This window comes from Rutidosis leptorrhynchoides, chromosome 2, assembly GCF_046630445.1.
Source record: "Rutidosis leptorrhynchoides isolate AG116_Rl617_1_P2 chromosome 2, CSIRO_AGI_Rlap_v1, whole genome shotgun sequence".
Lineage (NCBI taxonomy): Eukaryota > Viridiplantae > Streptophyta > Magnoliopsida > Asterales > Asteraceae > Rutidosis > Rutidosis leptorrhynchoides.
In genome coordinates, this window is record NC_092334.1 from 336,609,331 (window position 1) to 336,629,021 (window position 19,691).

Below are 19,691 nucleotides of genomic sequence, written 5' to 3' on the forward strand. Positions count from 1 at the left end.
CCGAAAGAATTACTGGGACTACCTCCACATCGATCTGTTGAATTTCAAATAGATCTCGTACCAGGAGCTGCACTAATAGCTCATGCTCCATACAGACTCGCACCCAGTGAAATGAAAGAACTACAAAGCCAACTACAAGAACTTTTAGAGCGTAGTTTTATACGACCAAGTACATCACCATGAGGAGCTCCTGTTTTGTTTGTCAAAAAGAAGGATGGTACATTCAGGTTGTGTATCGACTACCGAGAGTTGAACAAACTTACCATCAAGAATCGTTATCCATTACCAAGAATCGACGACTTATTTGATCAACTACAAGGCTCGTCAGTTTATTCAAAGATTGATTTACGTTCTGGGTATCATCAAATGCGGGTGAAGGAGGATGATATTCCGAAGACTGCTTTCAGGACGTGTTACGGTCATTACGAGTTTATGGTTATGCCGTTTGGGTTGACTAATGCACCAGTTGTGTTCATGGACCTCATGAACCGAGTGTGTGGACCATACCTTGACAAGTTTGTCCTTGCTTTTATCGATGACATACTTACTTACTCAAAGAATGATCAAGAGCACGAAGAACATTTGAGAAAAGTGCTAGAGTTGTTGAGGAAAGAAAAACTGTACGCTAAGTTTTCAAAGTGTGCATTTTGGTTGGAAGAAGTTCAATTCCTCGGTCACATAGTGAACAAAGAAGGTATTCAAGTGGATTCAGCAAAGATTGAAACCGTTGAAAAGTGGGAAACCCCAAAAACTCCGAAGCATATACGCCAATTTTTAGGACTGGCTGGTTACTACAGAAGGTTCAACCAAGATTTTTCCAAAATTAGCAAAACCTTTGACTACATTAATGCATAAAGGGAAGAAATTTGAATGGAAGGATGAGCAGGAGAAAGCGTTTCAATTGTTGAAGAAAAAGTTAACTACGGCACTTATATTATCATTGCCCGAAGAGAATGATGATTTTGTGATATATTGTGATGCCTCAAAGCAAGACCTCGGTTGTGTATTAATGTAATGAACGAAGGTAATTGCTTATGCATCCAGACAATTGAAGATTCAAGAGAAAAATTATGTGACTCACGATTTGGAATTGGGCGCTGTTGTTTTTGCATTAAAGACTTGGAGAAAATACTTATATGGGGTCAAAAGTATCATATATACCGACCACAAAAGTCTCCAACATATATTTAATCAGAAACAACTAAACATGAGGCAGCGTAGGTGGATTGAGTTATTGAATGATTACGATTTCGAGATTCGTTACCACCTGGGGAAGGCAAATGTGGTAGCCGACGCTTTGAGTAGAAAGGACAGAGAACCTATGCGGGTAAAAGCTATGAATATAATTATTCGACTACTCAAATAAAGGAGGCGCAGCAGGGAGTTGTAAAAGAAGGAAAGTTGAAGAATGAAATACCCAAAGGATCGGAGAAACATCTTAATATTGGGGAAGACGAAACCCGGTATAGGGCTGAAAGAATTTGGGTACCAAAGTTTGGAGATGTGAGAGAAAAGGTACTTAAGGAAGCACATAAAACTAGATATTCAATACATCCCGGAGCGGGGAAGATGTACAAAGATCTCAAGAAACACTTTTGGTGGCCGGGTATGAAAGCCGATATTGCTAGATATGTAGGAGAATGTTTGACGTGTTCTAAGGTCAAAGCTAAACATCAGAAACCATCAGGTCTACTTCAACAACCCGAAATCCCGGAATGGAAATGGGAAAACATTACCATGGATTTCATTACTAAATTGCCAAGGACTGCAAGTGGTTATGATACTATTTGGTTAATAGTCGATCGTCTCACCAAGTCAGCACACTTTCTGCCAATGAGAGAAGATGACAAGATGGAGAAGTTAGCACGACTGTATTTGAAGGAAGTCGTCTCCAGACATGGAACACCAATCTCTATTATCTCTGATAGGGATGGCAGATTTATTTCAAGATTCTGGCAGACATTACAACAAGCATTAGGAACTTGTCTAGATATGAGTACTGCCTATCATCCATTAACTGATGGGCAGAGTGAAAGGACGATACAAATGCTTGAACACATGCTACGAGCATGTGTTATTGATTTCGGAAACAGTTGGGATCGACACCTACCGTTAGCAGAATTTTCCTACAACAACAGCTACCATTCAAGCATTGAGATGGCGCCGTTTGAAGCACTTTATGGTAGAAAGTGCAAGTCTTCGATTTGTTGGAGTGAAGTGGGGGATAGACAGATTACGGGTCCGGAGTTAATTCAAGAAACTACCGAGAAGATCATCCAAATTCAACAACGGTTGAAAATCGCCCAAAGTCGAAAAAAGAGTTATGCGGACATTAAAAGAAAAGACAAAGAATTTGAAGTTGGAGCGATGGTCATGCTTAAAGTTTCACCTTGGAAAGGCGTTGTTCAATTTGGTAAACAGGGGAAACTAAATCCAAGGTACATTGGACCATTCAAGTTTATAGATCGTGTCGGACCAGTAGCTTACCGACTTGACTTACCGCAACAACTCGAAGGGGTACATAATACGTTTCATGTCTCGAATTTGAAGAAATGTTTTGCTAAAGAAGATCTCACCATTCCATTAGACAAGATTACAATTAACGAAAAACTACAATTCATTGAAGAACCCTGATGTGTGCGAGGTGTGCTATGAAATAGTATTAATTTTACAAGGAAATACTATTAAATACGATACAATTTTACACAAGATATTTATTTATTTATAGAATGGATATACCTAAACCTTGCAACAACAATTATAGGCAGTGTACCTAATCGTAGAGTAGTGTAGTTTTTAGTAAGTTCGGTTCGTTCCACAGGGAGACTTAAACTAGCTTAACGCTATATTTTTAACTTATAATTGTAAAAATACAAAAATATATATAAGTAGTATTATTATTATAAAAGGGGGTTTTACCGTTTAATGACCGGTTTGTCGATTTTTAAAACTTTAGTCGCAGTTAAAACCTAATGTAAAATATTAAAAAAATAAATATAACTTAATTTAAAGCGTAAAGTAAATAACGATAATAAAATTGCGATAAATAAAAGTGCGATAAAATAAAATTGCGATAATTAAAGAGTAGGATAATTAAAAATGCAATTAAATAAAATGACAATAAATAAAAGTGCAATAATTAAAAGTGTAATTAAATATGAAATATATAAATTATGCTTATTTAAACTTCCGTAATCATGATGTTGACGTGTTGATTTTTAGTTTATTCCCATGGGTTAATTGTCCTTTGTCCTGGATTATTTGATATGTCCATACGGATTTGTCCATAATAGTCCATCAGTCATAATCATAAAGTGCAAAAGTCTTCGTCAAATTATCCTTATTTCCGAAGTCAAATATTCCAACTAATTGGGGATTCGAATTGTAACAAGGTCTTAATACTTTGTTTAATAAATACACCAGGTTATCGACTGCGTGTAACCCAAGGTTTTACTACTTTGTTAACAATTACACCAATTACCCTTGAATGTAATTCACCCCTGTTTCAACAAGTCTATTAACTATTAATCCAGTTCCGTGTCCGGTAAAATGAACAATTATTGATATTTATAGATATCCCGCCCACCTTACCCAGTCAAGCGTATGTGGTTATATATAAATACGTCAAATTATAAGTCTATATATTAAATTAACGAGGTATCATTTAGTTAATATAAAACCCATTAATAGCCCATAGTCTAATTTCCACAAGTGTCGTTCTTTTGTCCAAACCCCAATTATGGTACAAAGCCCAATTACCCAATTTTAATATTTAGCCCAACATCATGATTACTTCGGCATTAAATAAGCATAATAATAACTTAGCTACGAGACATTAATTTAAAAATAACATTAACCATAACTTACAGTGATTAAAAATAGCGTAGCGTTACACGGACAGAATTTCGACTTACACCTTTACAACATTCGCTAACATACCCTTATTATTTGAATTTAAAATTAAAATTAAAATTATAATATATATATATATATATATATATATATATATATATATATATATATATATATATATATATATATATATATATATATATATATATATATACACACGAGTGATAGATAGAAAGGAAAGAAAAAGATGCATATTATCATCACCAAACTGCGAAATTTATAGGACCTGGGCTGAAAAAGTGTGCCATGCGATCGCATGGCTTTTGTGTCTCCAGGCCATGCGATCGCATGGGGGTAGGTACCAGCTCACATATTTTTGTTTTCAAGCTTGTCGACGTTTTAATAAATAAATATAATATATAAATAATTATAAGAATTATTTAAATATTATATTATATTTATGTGCATAGTTGACTTGTAATTTTTAGTCCGTTGCGTCGAGCGTTGAGAGTTGACTCTGGTCCCAGTTCCGGATTTTTGAACGTCCTTGCGTATAATTTAATATCTTGTACTTTGCGTTTCGCGTCTTGTACTCTTGTAATTTTGAGACGTTTCTTATCAATAATTGGAACCTCTTTGATTGTACTTTGTACTTTTGAGCTTTTTGGTCGTTTGCGTCTTCAATTTGTCGAATCTGTCTTTTGTCTTCACCTTTTATTATTTAAACGAATATCACTTGTAAATAGAACAATTGCAACTAAAAGCTTGTCTTCCTTGAGGGATAATGCTATTAAATATATGTTCATTTTTAGCATTATCAAATATTCCAACACTTGAGCGTTGCTTGTCCTCAAGCAATATAGTCTTGAAAAAAAAATACTAGAATCACTTCTTTATTCTTCACACTTTGTACATCAGTGATTTTTATACGGCGGTATGAACAATGGTAGTAACGATGTGGTTTATAGTCCCACATGACTATAAAAATTTAGATCCTTAAGGAAATTGGATCTTTATGAAAACATTTGATCTTTTAAAAATACGATCTAGCTTTTACCCTAGATAAGTTTTCCAGAATAACCCTTCACCGGTGTTTGCAAATTGTTTTTGTGAGTTTGGTGGGTTTTATGTTTGAAAATTTCAGCTCAAAACTTGCGATTTTGTGTCACCCACTTGCTAACCTTGTATTTGGAAAGCAACGCGTCCAGTATACTTGCTCCGTATATTACCTTTCGGTAAACTACTGTCTGGTTGTAAAGGAAAGCGTTGAACAAGCAACTGTTAAGGCAATGTCCCCTGACATGCTTTTAATTATGGTCTATAACGTGTCGGATGCAATTACTATCCTTTGTAGGAGTAATAGTAAAGCTCACCCTTATAATTTTTTCGGTCTGGCATAGGGTCCTGTCTTCGACCATACTATGCAACCACCGTTCTTACGGTTGACACCCGATTTGGTTCAGGTGACCTAATGAACTGCAGGTGAATTCCTAGGATTTTACGTTCAATGGTAATGAACGCATTAAAAATAGGGTTTTCAGAAAACAAATCGGTTTGTAATTTTGATCAAAATATTTTCTCGTTCAAGCTCGAGTTTAGATATCATCGAATTCCATGAGTTTGTAATTCTCAATCTTTAAAATCAATCTCTAGGATTGAGTAATATCAGGCTTAAAAGCTGATTTTTAATCTTTAAGGAGATTATCCTTTTCTGGGGATCTGATTCATTAGTCTTATCAAGCTAATTTGCACGGCGTCCTCCCCATTTTACAAGACAGATCCTCTCATGGTTAGGATAAGTCTGACCACTTGGCGACCCTGTTTGATGCTGAGGTCCGTGGATTTCCAGCTGATTTTAGTGATGACTTTTCTAGATTTTTCGTCAACCTACAGCTGGTCTGGACAACAACTTCATGACCTAAATCAAGAAGCGCGTGTCTTTTTCGGAAGACTTTACTTCCTTTTAATGATAGAATTGATTCATCGTGTAGATCCATCTTTCTTTCAAATATATTACAGTTTTCCGGGTAAAACATTTAATTTTGTCCAAAACAAACTTCAGTTATTTGTATAAAAATATGTGATATATGTTCAAAATAACTTGGTAAATTTTTCCCACACTTGGCTTTTATTTTCCTTTTTGCCTTTTTATTGTCCTCTATTCCATTTTAAATGAATTCTAACATTTTGATTTGTTTCTCAATTTATGTCCTTTCCGAGGTAACAATAATTTCGGTGTTAACACCTAGTTTTATCGTTCATAAATATGTATAAACATGATTTTGAGTTCATTTAATTGAAAATTTTGAAAAATATTACTAGAATTGGGTAGTCAGTATATAAGACTAGGGCTGTTCTTTATTATCAGAGAGCACTAGATTCTAATACAACTACTGAGTTACTAGTATTTTTAATGGTAACCAAGTGTATAAGTCTAAAAAATTTAAAAATCCGAAAGAATTTAACCCCTTCCCACACTTAAGATCTTGCAATGCCCTCATTTGCAAGAAATCAGTAACAATTTGAATTATTGAGGGTTTTAGCGTAGAAAAATGATTAAATTTTACCAAAGTTTCCAAACATATTGGCGTTTGTTTGCTGAATGATAAATGGTGCACATCATTTGTTCATTCCGTCTTGTTGTTACATCACAATTATTTTTCGTTTTGTCGTCAAAAGTATTAGCTTTTGCTGAACTTAATGCCAGTCTTTGAAAATGCGCTGTTTTACCATGTTGTGTACAATTGACAATATACATACATACAAATATAAACATGCATGGTAATTTGAAATGGGACTTAAAATCCCACTTTCAAATCAAATATGAAATATTAGCACAACATAATAAAAATATTAAATATTACAATAAAAGTATCACAATATATTATGTTTAAACATAATTAAATAAAAATAATTAAAAGATAACAATCATAAAAATACCAATCGAAACTAAATCAATCTAGATAGGGGTTCCAGTTCATGTCGTCATCCGGGTTCCATGGTTGGTGATAGGTGTACTGGTATGCCTGGTTAGGGTCGTAGAGTGTAAATGGCGGTCTCATCTCGGGCTGATGTGGAGGATAGTAAGCGGGTCGGGTCGGGACGTAGTGATCCTGAGGTGACAGCCGGCTCATAATCTGACGCTGATGATAGTCCCATCTATCATGCTGTCATTTCCTGGAATGCTCGTAATCATTCCGGGCATGCCACTGCTCCATCCGATGAAATCTCTCCGCGTTTGTCATGTCTACCTCATCTACACGCTGGTAGACATCAGTCATAGCCTCCCGAATGACATCCCTTATGTCATCCGCTTCCTCCATTTCCTCGTCTGATCCTCTCTCTACATGTGGATGACTACCTTCATAGGGTATTTCCTGGTTGCGTCTACTCTTCAATACCTTAGCACCCGCATAAACCCTCAATCCTAAAGGCTCAACCTGTTCTCTACATTCCAAAAGTGGACCCCTTTGGTCATTTTTTATACTTATATATATATATATATATATATATATATATATATATATATATATATATATATATATATATATATATATATATATACGAAGCTCGGCTCTGTTAATATGTAAGTAGGTATGTGTTCCTTCCCGCCCAAAAACATTATAATCTGACATACGCCTCCAGACGGCGTTCGCATCAAAATTCCTATCTACCCTTTCACCACGATAAATCAAATTCATACAATCGGGTAGTAGTAATCCAGCGAGCGTATATATCTACAAAGCCCTAGCCATGTCCAGCATGGACATCCTGTACATCCTACGGCCAAGTATAAATCTAAGAAAACTTCTATCATCTAATCTATCTACATCTACATTTAATGCTATAGTACTCATCAGCTCAACACACCATTCCTTATATACAGGTCTACGAATGGTGAATAGACATTCCCAATCGGTAAAAGAAGAACTTCCATACCTTTGAATCAGTAGCAGTCTAACACGGTCAGCTAGATGTACCCTTTCCAAAGGATCCCAATCAATTACCCTAGGCACCTCTACATCTTTCGTTACTAATTTGAATTTATTACTTTGATATTCCGGGTAATCTCTCCAGCTTCTGTCGAATCTCAGATTAGGATGCAACATGTGTTCAGGAATCGTTGGGTATTCTACTGGCGGATGCATCGGAACTACTATGAATTCATTAACAAACTGTAGCGGATCATAATAAGGTACATGTTGATCAGGCTGATGTTGTTGTTCCTGTTGTGGTTCTTGTTCAGGTTCTGGCTCGTATTGCGGCTCATATTCTGGTTCAGGTTCTTGTTGTGGTTGTCTAGATGATGATGAAGCACCAGCAGTATCGGTTTTCTGCAAAACACATTAAACACAAAATTTGTGCATCCAAATATGCATTAGTGTTAGCAAAATAACAATTTAAATTAACCACAATAACATGCCCAATCAAAATTAAACTTATACACATTTTCACATTTTTTTACAATTCTACACTTTTTCAAATAAGCACATATGAAAATGTATACACAGTTCATAGGCATTTAACTTAAATAACATGTTAAAACAACTTTTACTAGCAATTAAACAAGTATCAAATGGCAATTATATCAAATTAATCAAGTTCATGAATTTTGTACCTAAAAAGTCCATTTTAATCTTCAAAAATCATGTTTAGGATCAAAGTTTGGATCATTTAGCTACATAAACATGTTACACTACTTAATTTAGCAATAATTCATGACAAAAATCGGCCATAACCTGTTTATATCAAAAAGCCCCAAATTGCTCAAGAACACAAACCCTAGATTTCTAAAAATTTTGAAGTTTTTGGCTTCAAATCATGTTAATTAGCATCAATCTAGGTTATACATGCATAAAATACTAACAATTCAACTCTAATTACACTAGAAATTAACAAAATTGCATTAGGTAAAATATTGGTAATTATCACAAAAACTAGGAAATTTTAGAGTTTAGGGGTGTAATTTTTACCTTTTTGTTGAAGAATCCGAACCTAGGCATGATTAGAGCAAGAAATTTGACGAATTACGGTGAAATTTGGGCGAAAAATGGTGATTTTTGGTGAGGATTTGAGTGTGTGTTCGTGTGTATATGTGTGTGTGAAGTGGAGTGCAGAAACAGCTCGCTGGGACTTTTGTTCCTGAGCTAAAATCCAGCCTCATGCGATCGCATGAGGTTGCAGTGCAAACCCCATGCGATCGCATGGGGTCCGGGTACAGTGATTTTCACCTTTTTTTTTTATAAAAATCTTATAACTTTTAAAACATATGAGTAACTTAAATTTTAAAAACTTGTTTCTTTTTAGGATGAGGGCGTTTCGGATCGTTGTCCTATTTCGTCCCTCGATAAAATTTTTAAAATTTGTCAATTCAAAGTGCGGTTTTAAAAGTAAAGATGTTTGGGTTTTTTTTTATAATGTTTTTGGCATACTTTAATTCAATAAGATTAAAAATAATGATAATAAAAGTTCTCGCCCCTCCTTTGGGTAAAGCAATTTCGGTTCAATGACCTAGTCTTCAACTTACGACGAATTTTAAAAATCATATTTTTAACTTAACGAAATAAAGTAAATTTTTTTGTTTTTAAATTCACACCAAACTTAATTTAAAATGCATAAAATTAAAAATTCATATTATTAAAATTAAAAATTCACATCAAACTTAAATTATATTTTTGTTTTTATACATACAAACTTATATTAAAAATATTAATTTTTCAAATATTTACAAATTTAAATATATAAATTTTAAAAGGTTTACAATATTAATTTAATATTAATTTTAAAAACAAAGTAAAAATAAAATTAAAAATCTTTTTGGTCTTTTATCCCACTTTAATCAATCAAATATTATCAAAAATATACGCCCCTCTTTTCGGTAAAGTAATTTCGGCTATTTTACCTAGTTTTACTCCTGACGAATTTCTGAAATATTTTGGTTGATTGATTAAAGATATTTATACCTTAAGAATAAACGGTAAATTTCGCAGTGATGTAATAAATTTTTGTATGATATCAATAATTTCGGTCGCAAAATCTAATTTTATTGAGTATCAATTTAATACTTTATAGCGAACGATTTAGCGTTTATTATCAAAAGGTTAAAAGCAATAAAAATAAAAACTGTACATACTTACCTGTAAAATAGAATTCTTAGTGACCTGTTTTAGCCCACTCATAAGATAGTCGGACTAATTGGTTTTCCATGGCTACATAGGCGTAACCTCGAGCATTCAACGTTTTTTCTTTGAAACATATGAACGGTCCATCTCTGCATAAAGTCACGAATTCGGTATTGGAATATGTCTGATTCGTCGAGCATTTTCCTTCGTGTGACCATTTTCCGCATTTGTGACATCTTTCAAGGTGTCGTGCTCTTCTTTTCGTGCGGATTTTGATTTTCCTTTACCAAACTGTAACTTATTATTTTCGTTCCTGGATTATTTTCTTACTCCGTCCAATTTACCTCTGATTAATGATACCAATTCACTTGGAAGGGTGTCATTATTACGTTTAGTGATCAAAGCGTGTAGCATTAGACCATGGTTTAGTTCACAGGAAGTCTTCATCTCGTAAAACCTAAAAAAAATAAAAATTCAGAATGGGGGGAGAAGACTAGTTCTTTAGGGTCTGCTAGGGAAAGACCATTCGGATTCCATTCTCGAGAACTACACGAAAACAGAAAATCTAACTCTAACAGAAATACATATTACTCTAAAAAGATTCGAACCTCCCCACACTTAGTTGAAATTGTGATTAACGTTATTTTCAATTGGATCATCAACAACTTGTATATCTTTGACTTTTACTTCAATCCATTTGTTGATTTCCTTCGTAACTTTCACAAGTTCAACTAACATCGCCTTTTCTTTTGGCGTTAAATTGGATACTAATCGGTTACATAACTTAAAGTTTCCCTTAATCCTAGCATTGTGAATCCGTTTATAAAGTTTCTTCGTTGAAATGTTAAAAACGGGTTCATCCAATTTCGTATCATCAACGGGGTTCTTTGTGATTGGATCATCATTAAGTGTTTCTTCATCTTCCCCATACTTATTCATTTTTATTGGTTTAACAGTTTTGGTTGGTGGAGATCTAAACTTTCGGTTCACAAAGGTGATCGATTTATCACCATCCCTAAGTGTCATTCTACCTTCTCTTGCATCAATGAATGCCTCGGTGGTTGCTAAATATGGGCGACCTAAAATTAGAGGAATATCAAGGTTTTCCTCCATATTAATCACTATGAAGTTTGCAACAAAGGTCAAACTTCTCACGTTAACAAGTAAATTATTTGCTATTCCAACCGGGTGTTTAATGGTTAGGTCAAATGATTGAACACCTATTTTGGTTGGTTTTAATTTACCTATACCTTATCTTTTGTATAAGGTAAGAGGCATAATATTTGCACTTGCTCCTAAATCTGCGAGTCCATTATATACAGCACCATCATTAAGCAAGCAATAAATGATAAATTCACCCGGGTCTCCTGCTTTAGTAAGTCGAGTTGGTTTGTAAACCTTTTTCGGGTGTTCTTTTCTTGGTTCTTTCACTTCTATTTAAACTTCTTGTTCACATTTTTCTTCGTTTCTTGGAATGGGAGGTTTGTATAAGAATTCTTCTTCATCACTCCAATTTGAATCCTCCCTATTTTCCAATTTTGATTTTTCATATGTTGTTGATAACATATTTATGTTTTCATTTTGAGGGTTTTCTTGGGTGGTGAAATTATGATTGACTTCATTGTCAACTTCCATAGGACCATGTATGTAATGTTTAACTCTGTGACCATTAACTTTAAATTCAATCCCATTTGAATTTATTAACTCTATTGTTCCGTATGGGAAAGCTCTTTTGACTATGAATGGTCCAGACCATCTTGATTTCAATTTTCTAGGAAATAGCTTGAATCGTGAATTGAAAAGAAGAACTCGGTCTCCTTCTTTAAATTCTTTTGAACTTCTGATTCTTTTATCATGCCATTTCTTCGTTCTTTTTTTATAGATTAATGAATTTTCGTATGCTTCATGTCTCAATTCTTCTAATTCGTTTAATTGACTTAACCGTAGACGTCCGGCTTCATGTAAATCAAGATTACATGTCTTCAAAGCCCAAAATGCTTTGTGTTCAATTTCTACTGTAGGATGACATGCTTTTCCGTAAACGAGTTTAAAAGGTGTGGTACCAATTGGAGTTTTGTAGGCTGTTCTAAAAGCCCAGAGTGCATCCTCCAATTTCATGGACCATTCCTTCGGATTTGATCCTACGGTTTTCTCTAGAGTACGTTTTAAAGCTCGGTTGGTATTTTCAACTTGTCCACTTGTCTGTGGATGATAAGCAGTGGAGATTTTATGAGTTACTCCATATCTTTTGAGAACTTTCTCAAGTTGATTATTACAAAAATGAGTACCCCGATCACTTATTAAAGCTTTCGGTGTTCCGAACCTTGCAAAAAGACGTTTTAAAAAGTTGACTACAACTCGTGCATTGTTAGTTGGGAGAGCTTGTGCTTCCGCCCATTTAGATACATAATCAATGGCAACGAGAATGTAGAGATTATTATGAGATTTTGGAAATGGACCCATAAAGTCAATACCCCAAATGTCTAATACTTCACATACTTGAATGACATTTTGTGGCATTTCATCACGTTGACTTATTTTTCCGGCCCTTTGACAAGCATCACAGGATTTGCTAAGAAGGTGTGCGTCTTTGAAAATTGTAGGCCAATAGAATCCAGCATCGTAAACTTTTCTTGCTGTGAGCTGAGGCCCATAATGCCCTCCTGTTGGTCCTGTGTGACAATGGTTTAAGATTTGACTAGCTTCATCTCCGAATATACATCGGCATATTATTCCATCGGGACAACTTTTAAACAAATGTGGATCTTCCCAGAAATAGTGTTTTATGTCACTAAAGAATTTCTTTCGTTTTTGGTACGATAATCCTTTTTCAAGGAATCCACATACTAAGTAGTTTGCATAGTCTGCAAACCATGGAATTTCATTATAATCTATCTTCAATAGATATTCATCAGGAAAGTTGTCTTGTATGGCCGATTCATTTAGAACTTCTAATTCGGGATTTTCAAGACGAGAAAGATGATCAGCGGCGAGATTTTCTGCTCCCTTTTTATCTCGGATTTCAATATCGAACTCTTGTAAGAGTAAGATCCAACGGATTAATCTTGGTTTGGCATCTTGTTTCGAAAATAGGTATCTAAGAGCAGAATGGTCGGTATAGATCACCGTTTTAGCTAAAACGAGATATGATCAAAATTTGTCAAAAGCAAAGACAATAGCAAGGAGTTCTTTTTCAGTAGTTGTATAATTCGTTTGTGCTCCTTGTAACATCTTACTAGCATAATAAATAGGTTGAAATCATTTTTCAATCCTTTGTCCTAAAACGGCTCCCATTGCAAAATCACTTGCATCGCACATTAGTTCAAATGGTAGATTCCAATTTGGAGTTATCATGATCGGCGAATTAGTGAGTTTTTCTTTAAGAATATTAAAAGATTTGATGCATTCATCTGAAAAGTTGAATGGAGCATCCTTTTCTAGGAGTTTATTCATAGGAGTGGCAATTTTAGAAAAAAAAATTATGAAACGTCGGTAAAAACCGGCATGCCCTAGAAAACTCCTAACTCCTCTAACATTGGTGGGATGTGGAAGTTTAGCAATTACATCTACTTTAGCTCTATCCACTTCAATTCCTTCTTTTGAAATTTTATGTCCAAGAACGATGCCTTCTTTAACCATGAAATGGCATTTCTCCCAATTAAGTACTAGATTTGATTGTTCGCATCTAATAAGCATTCGTTCAAGATTAACTAGACATGTTTCAAAAGTATCACCGAAGACTGAAAAGTCATCCATGAAAACTTCCATGCATTCTTCTATCATGTCGTGAAAAATCGCCATCATGCACCTTTGAAAGGTTGCAGGGGCGTTGCAAAGTCCAAATGGCATGCGTTTGTAAGCAAAAGTACCATAAGGGCACGTGAACGTGGTTTTCTCTTAGTCCTCGGGTGCAATTGGAATTTGAAAGTATCAGGAAAAACGATCAAGAAAACAATAGTAACTGTTTCCGGCTAATCTTTCTAACATTTTATCAATGAACGGTAAGGGAAAGTGATCTTTTCTGGTGCTGTCATTTAATTTTCTGTAATCAATACAAACACGCCATCCTGTTACAGTCCTAGTAGGAATAAGCTCATTTTTCTCATTTGTGATGACAGTCATGCCACCCTTCTTAGGTACGCATTGAACTGGGCTTACCCATGGACTATCAAAGATTGGATAAATTAAACATGCATCAAGCAGTTTAATAATTTCTTTCTTAACAACATCTTGCATATTAGGATTTAGTCTTCGTTGGCATTGCACATACGTTTTATGACCTTCTTCCATAAGGATTTTATGTGAGCAATACGAAGGACTTATTCCTTTAATATCATGAATCTTCCTTGCAATAGCTGGTTTATGAGCTTTTAACACAGAAATGAGTTGAGATTTTTCATTTTCAGTAAGAGAAGACGATATTATTACAGGTAATTCAGATTCACCATGTAAATAAGCATATTCCAAATGGTTTGGAAGTGGCTTTAACTCTAATCTCGGTGGTTATTCTATCAATGATTTATATCGATATCTGTCTTCCTCTTTTAGCATTTGAATTTCTTCTTTTGTTGGTTCATATCCATTAACCATAAGTGTAGCTAACATTTCAGTTTCATCAATTGGTTCAGTTCCTTCTCCTAAAGAACATTCTCCTGTTCCTTGTAATTCTGGAAATTCTTCTAATAATTCTGCATGTGAATCTATAGTTTGAATATAATAACATGTATCATCTGCAGATTGCGGTTGTTGCATTGCTCTATCAACAGAAAAGGTAACACTCGTCCTCTATACTTAGGGTCAGTTTCTTACCAAACACGTCTATTATTGCTTTGGCCGTGTTTAAGAATGGTCTTCCTAATATGAGAGGAACTCGAGAATCTTCTTCCATATCCAGAATAACAAAATCTACTGGAAATACTAAAGTACCAACTTTAACTAGCATGTTCTCCATTATCCCTCTAGGATATTTTACTGATCGTTCGGCTAGTTGTATACTTATTCGTGTTGGTTTCAATTCTCCAAGGTCTAGTTTAGCGTATAGTGAATACGGCATTAAATTTATACTAGCACCTAAGTCTGCCAATGCTTCTATTGAACTAAGACTACCCAAAAAACATGGAATTGTGAAACTTCCTGGATCTGATAATTTTTCCGGTATCTTATTCAACAGCACTGCAGAACAATTAGCATTCATAGTAACAGCCGAGAGTTCTTCCATTTTCTTTCTATTTGTGATTAGATCTTTCAGAAATTTAGCATATCTGGGCATTCCTGAAATTACATCAATGAAAGGAAAATTGACATTTATCTGTTTAAACATATCCAAGAATTTAGATTGCTCGGCTTCAAGTCTCTCTTTTCTCATTTTACTCGAGTAAGGAAGTGGTGGTTGGTATGGTTTAACATAAGTTTAGCCTTAACTATGTTATCTTCATTAACCTTTTCAACTACCAGTTCTTTTTCCTTATCTTGATCAGATTGTGGTTCTTGTGGAGTAGGAATAGCTTCATCAGAAATTACAGGTATTTCAGGTGGTTTAAGTGTAATACCACTTCTTGTGTTAATGGCTTTAGCTGTTTCATTTCGGGGGTTAGCATTTGTATCGCTAGGTAGACTTTCCAGTTTTCTTTCACCTATTAACCTTGCTAGGTTACTTACTTCTTGTTCCAGATTTTGAATAGAAGCTTGTTGATTTCTAAATGCTTGAGCATTTTGTTCATTGGTTTGTTTCTGAGATGTGAAAAACTGAGTTTGAGATTCAACTAGCTTTGACATCATGTCTTCTAAATTTGGCTTTTTATCATCGGTTTGTGGTGGTTTATTTTGAAAATTAGGTCTTTGCTGGTTGTAAGTATTGTTGGATACTTGTTGATTGCTAGGACCTTGTTGGTTGTTATATGGAACATTTCGGTTATAGTTCTGATTTTGATTGTAGATTGGTCTTGGCAGTTGATAATTATTCTGATAATTATTTCCAGGCCTTTGGTTTATGTATGAAATATTCTCTCTTTGTTCCATTGTTAGTTCAATACTGAGACAATCTTTTGTCAAATGTGGTCCTCCACACTACTCACAACTAATTCGTATTGAGTGTATATCTTTAGTCATCTTTTCCATTCGTCTCTCGACAGCATCTATCTTTGCAGAAATGGAATCTAAGTCATGGCTAGAATCGGCTCTAGCTGCTTTAGATGATCTAACGATATCTTTTTCTTGGTGCCACTCATGTGTGTGGGAAGCAGTGTTATCAATAATTTTATAAGCATCAGTTGCTGTTTTCTTCATAATGGAACCACCAGCTGCTATATCGATGTCTTTCCTTGTAGTGATGTCGCATCCTTGGTAAAATATTTGTACTATTTGACAGGTGTCTAAACCATGTTGCGGACATCCTCTTAATAACTTTCCAAATCTTGTCCACGCCTCATATAGAGTTTCATTTAGCTTTTGTGTGAACGTAATAATTTCTCCTTGAAGTCTCACGGCTTTAGATGCCGGAAAGAATTGTTTAAGAAATTTTTCAACTAAAACGTCCCATGTATCAATCGTCCCTTCAGGTAACGATTCTAACCAATCTTTGGCTTCTCCCTTTAAAGTCCATGGAAATAACATGAGATATATCTGTTCATCTTCCACTTCTCGGATTTTAAATAGTGTACAGATCCTATTAAAGGTACGAAGATGTTCGTTTGGATCTTCCTTCGGCGCACTACTAAATTGGCATTGATTAGTCACCATGTGTAAGATTTGTCCTTTGATTTCATAATCTGGCGCATTAATGCCAGGTTGAGTAATTGCGTGACCTTGGCCAGTGCGTTTAGCTCTCATTCGGTCTTCCATACTTAGAGGTTTCAGATTCTCCATAATTGAATTTGTTGAATCTGAATCACTATAGGATTCTGATTTAATGGTTGGTTCCTCAACAATCTCTGTTTGAACGATTGGTGGTTCCGGAGGAAAAATTAATGGTTCAGGATCTCGGAATCGTCCCTGAATATTCTCCGGATTCTCAATTGTGAGGTCGGGTTCAAAAAATGGATTATCGGAAATTTGAATTGGAGTACTTGGTCGACTGGATGACGATTCTAAAGAAAAATCAACGGCGACAATATTTGCTAGATGTCTTGATCGAGTTACAGGTGGTGAACGTACAAAAGGTGGTGAACGTTTTGCTCGGTGCATTCACTGAATATCCTATTAGTTATAAAAATAAGAAAAATTATATAAGTTATCAAATTAATAGACTTTTCTGCTCTTGCCCACGTTTCGAATAGCCAATAGATGCAGCAGGGAGCCAGAACCCTTTAAATCGGAAGCTCACAACTCAGCCACTAACAAATCCAACTATTAATACGAATCAGAAAATTTGGATGTCTATCAATTTAACCACTTAAAATAATTTTTTTCGTTGAAATTTAAAGAAATTTTAGAGAAGAAATAGAAAATTCTATGTCCTAAAAACTAGAGTGGCGAAAAATAAGAAAGAAAAAGAGCGTGTCGAAAAACGTCAAAAAATAATAGGCGTCGAAAAATAAAAATAAGAAAGTAGCGCGTCGAAACTTAAAAAGGAACTAAAACTAAGAATTAAAAGTTGCGTCTAAAAATATTAAAGCTTTGAAGAAAAACTATATCCCAAATGACAATAACTTAAAAAGGTACTAAAATATATAAAACAGCGTCGCAAATTTCTAAAGCACCTAAATCTTAGTCTAAAGAAAAAGCACTTAAGGGATTTTACGGCAAAGCCTAAACATCTAGAAATAAAAATAACTATGGCAAATACTATGACTTAAAACTAAATACGAGCGAAAAAAATACAAATATTACACTAAAAACAAATAAAAAGATACAAAATATAAAAATATACTTAAAGTTGTAAAAAGTACAATTTTTATAAAAATATTATTTTTATATTATTTATTTTATAAAACTATTAATTTTGTAATTTAATTAAACTAATTAAACTTAATAATACAAATTAAATAAAAACTAAACTAATTAATAAAATACTAAACCCTAATTAGGGTTTTAATAATAATAATTAATAATTACCCCGTAATGATTGCCGTAATAATTAAATATTTAACAAACTCTTAAATATATATATATATATATATATATATATATATATATATATATATATATATATATATATATATATATATATATATATATTTTGTTTTTCTTTATATATTTTTGTATATTTAAAACGTATTTTTACAAAAGCGTATTTTTATAAAATTAACTAAAAATTAATAAAAATCTTTTTTTTATATATATTTAGCGTTGCGCTTTCGGCGTTTTAGCTTTCCCCGATAGCGGCGCCAAAAATACTTGATGTGTGCGAGGTGTGCTATGAAATAGTATTAATTTTACAAGGAAATACTATTAAATACGATACAATTTTACACAAGATATTTATTTATTTATAGAATGGATATACCTAAACCTTGCAACAACACTTATAGGCAGTGTACCTAATCGTAGAGTAGTGTAGTTTTTAGTAAGTTCGGTTCGTTCCACAGGGAGACTTAAACTAGCTTAACGCTATATTTTTAACTTATAATTATAAAAATACAAAAATATATATAAGTAGTATTATTATTATAAAAGGGGTTTTTACCGTTTAATGACCGGTTTGTCGATTTTTAAAACTTTAGTCGCAGTTAAAACCTAATGTAAAATATTAAAAAAATAAATATAACTTAATTTAAAGCGTAAAGTAAATAACGATAATAAAATTGCGATAAATAAAAGTGCGATAAAATAAAATTGCGATAATTAAAGAGTAGGATAATTAAAAATGCAATTAAATAAAATGACAATAAATAAAAGTGCAATAATTAAAAGTGCAATTAAATATGAAATATATAAATTATGCTTATTTAAACTTCCGTAATCATGATGTTGACGTGTTGATTTTTAGTTTATTTCCATGGGTTAATTGTCCTTTGTCCTGGATTATTTGATATGTCCATACGGATTTGTCCATAATAGTCCATCAGTCATAATCATAAAGTGCAAAAGTCTTCGTCAAATTATCCTTATTTCCGAAGTCAAATATTCCAACTAATTGGGGATTCAAATTGTAACAAGGTCTTAATACTTTGTTTAATGAATACACCAGGTTATCGACTGCGTGTAAACCAAGGTTTTACTACTTTATTAACAATTACACCAATTACCCTTGAATGTAATCCACCCCTGTTTCAACAAGTCTATTAACTATTAATCCAGTTCCGTGTCAAGTAAAATGAACAATTATTGGTATTTATAGATATCCCGCCCACCGTACCCAGTCAAGCGTATGTGGTTATATATAAATACGTCAAATTATAAGTCTATATATTAAATTAACGAGGTATCATTTAGTTAATATAAAACCCATTAATAGCCCATAGTCTAATTTCCACAAGTGTCGTTCTTTTGTCCAAACTCCAATTATGGTACAAAGCCCAATTACCCAATTTTAATATTTAGCCCAACATCATGATTACTTCGGCATTAAATAAGCATAATAATAACTTAGCTACGAGACATTAATTTAAAAATAACATTAACCATAACTTACAGTGATTAAAAATAGCGTAGCGTTACACGGACAGAATTTCGACTGACACCTTTACAACATTCGCTAACATACCCTTATTATTTGAATTTAAAATTAAAATTAAAATTATAATATAAATATATATATATATATATATATATATATAT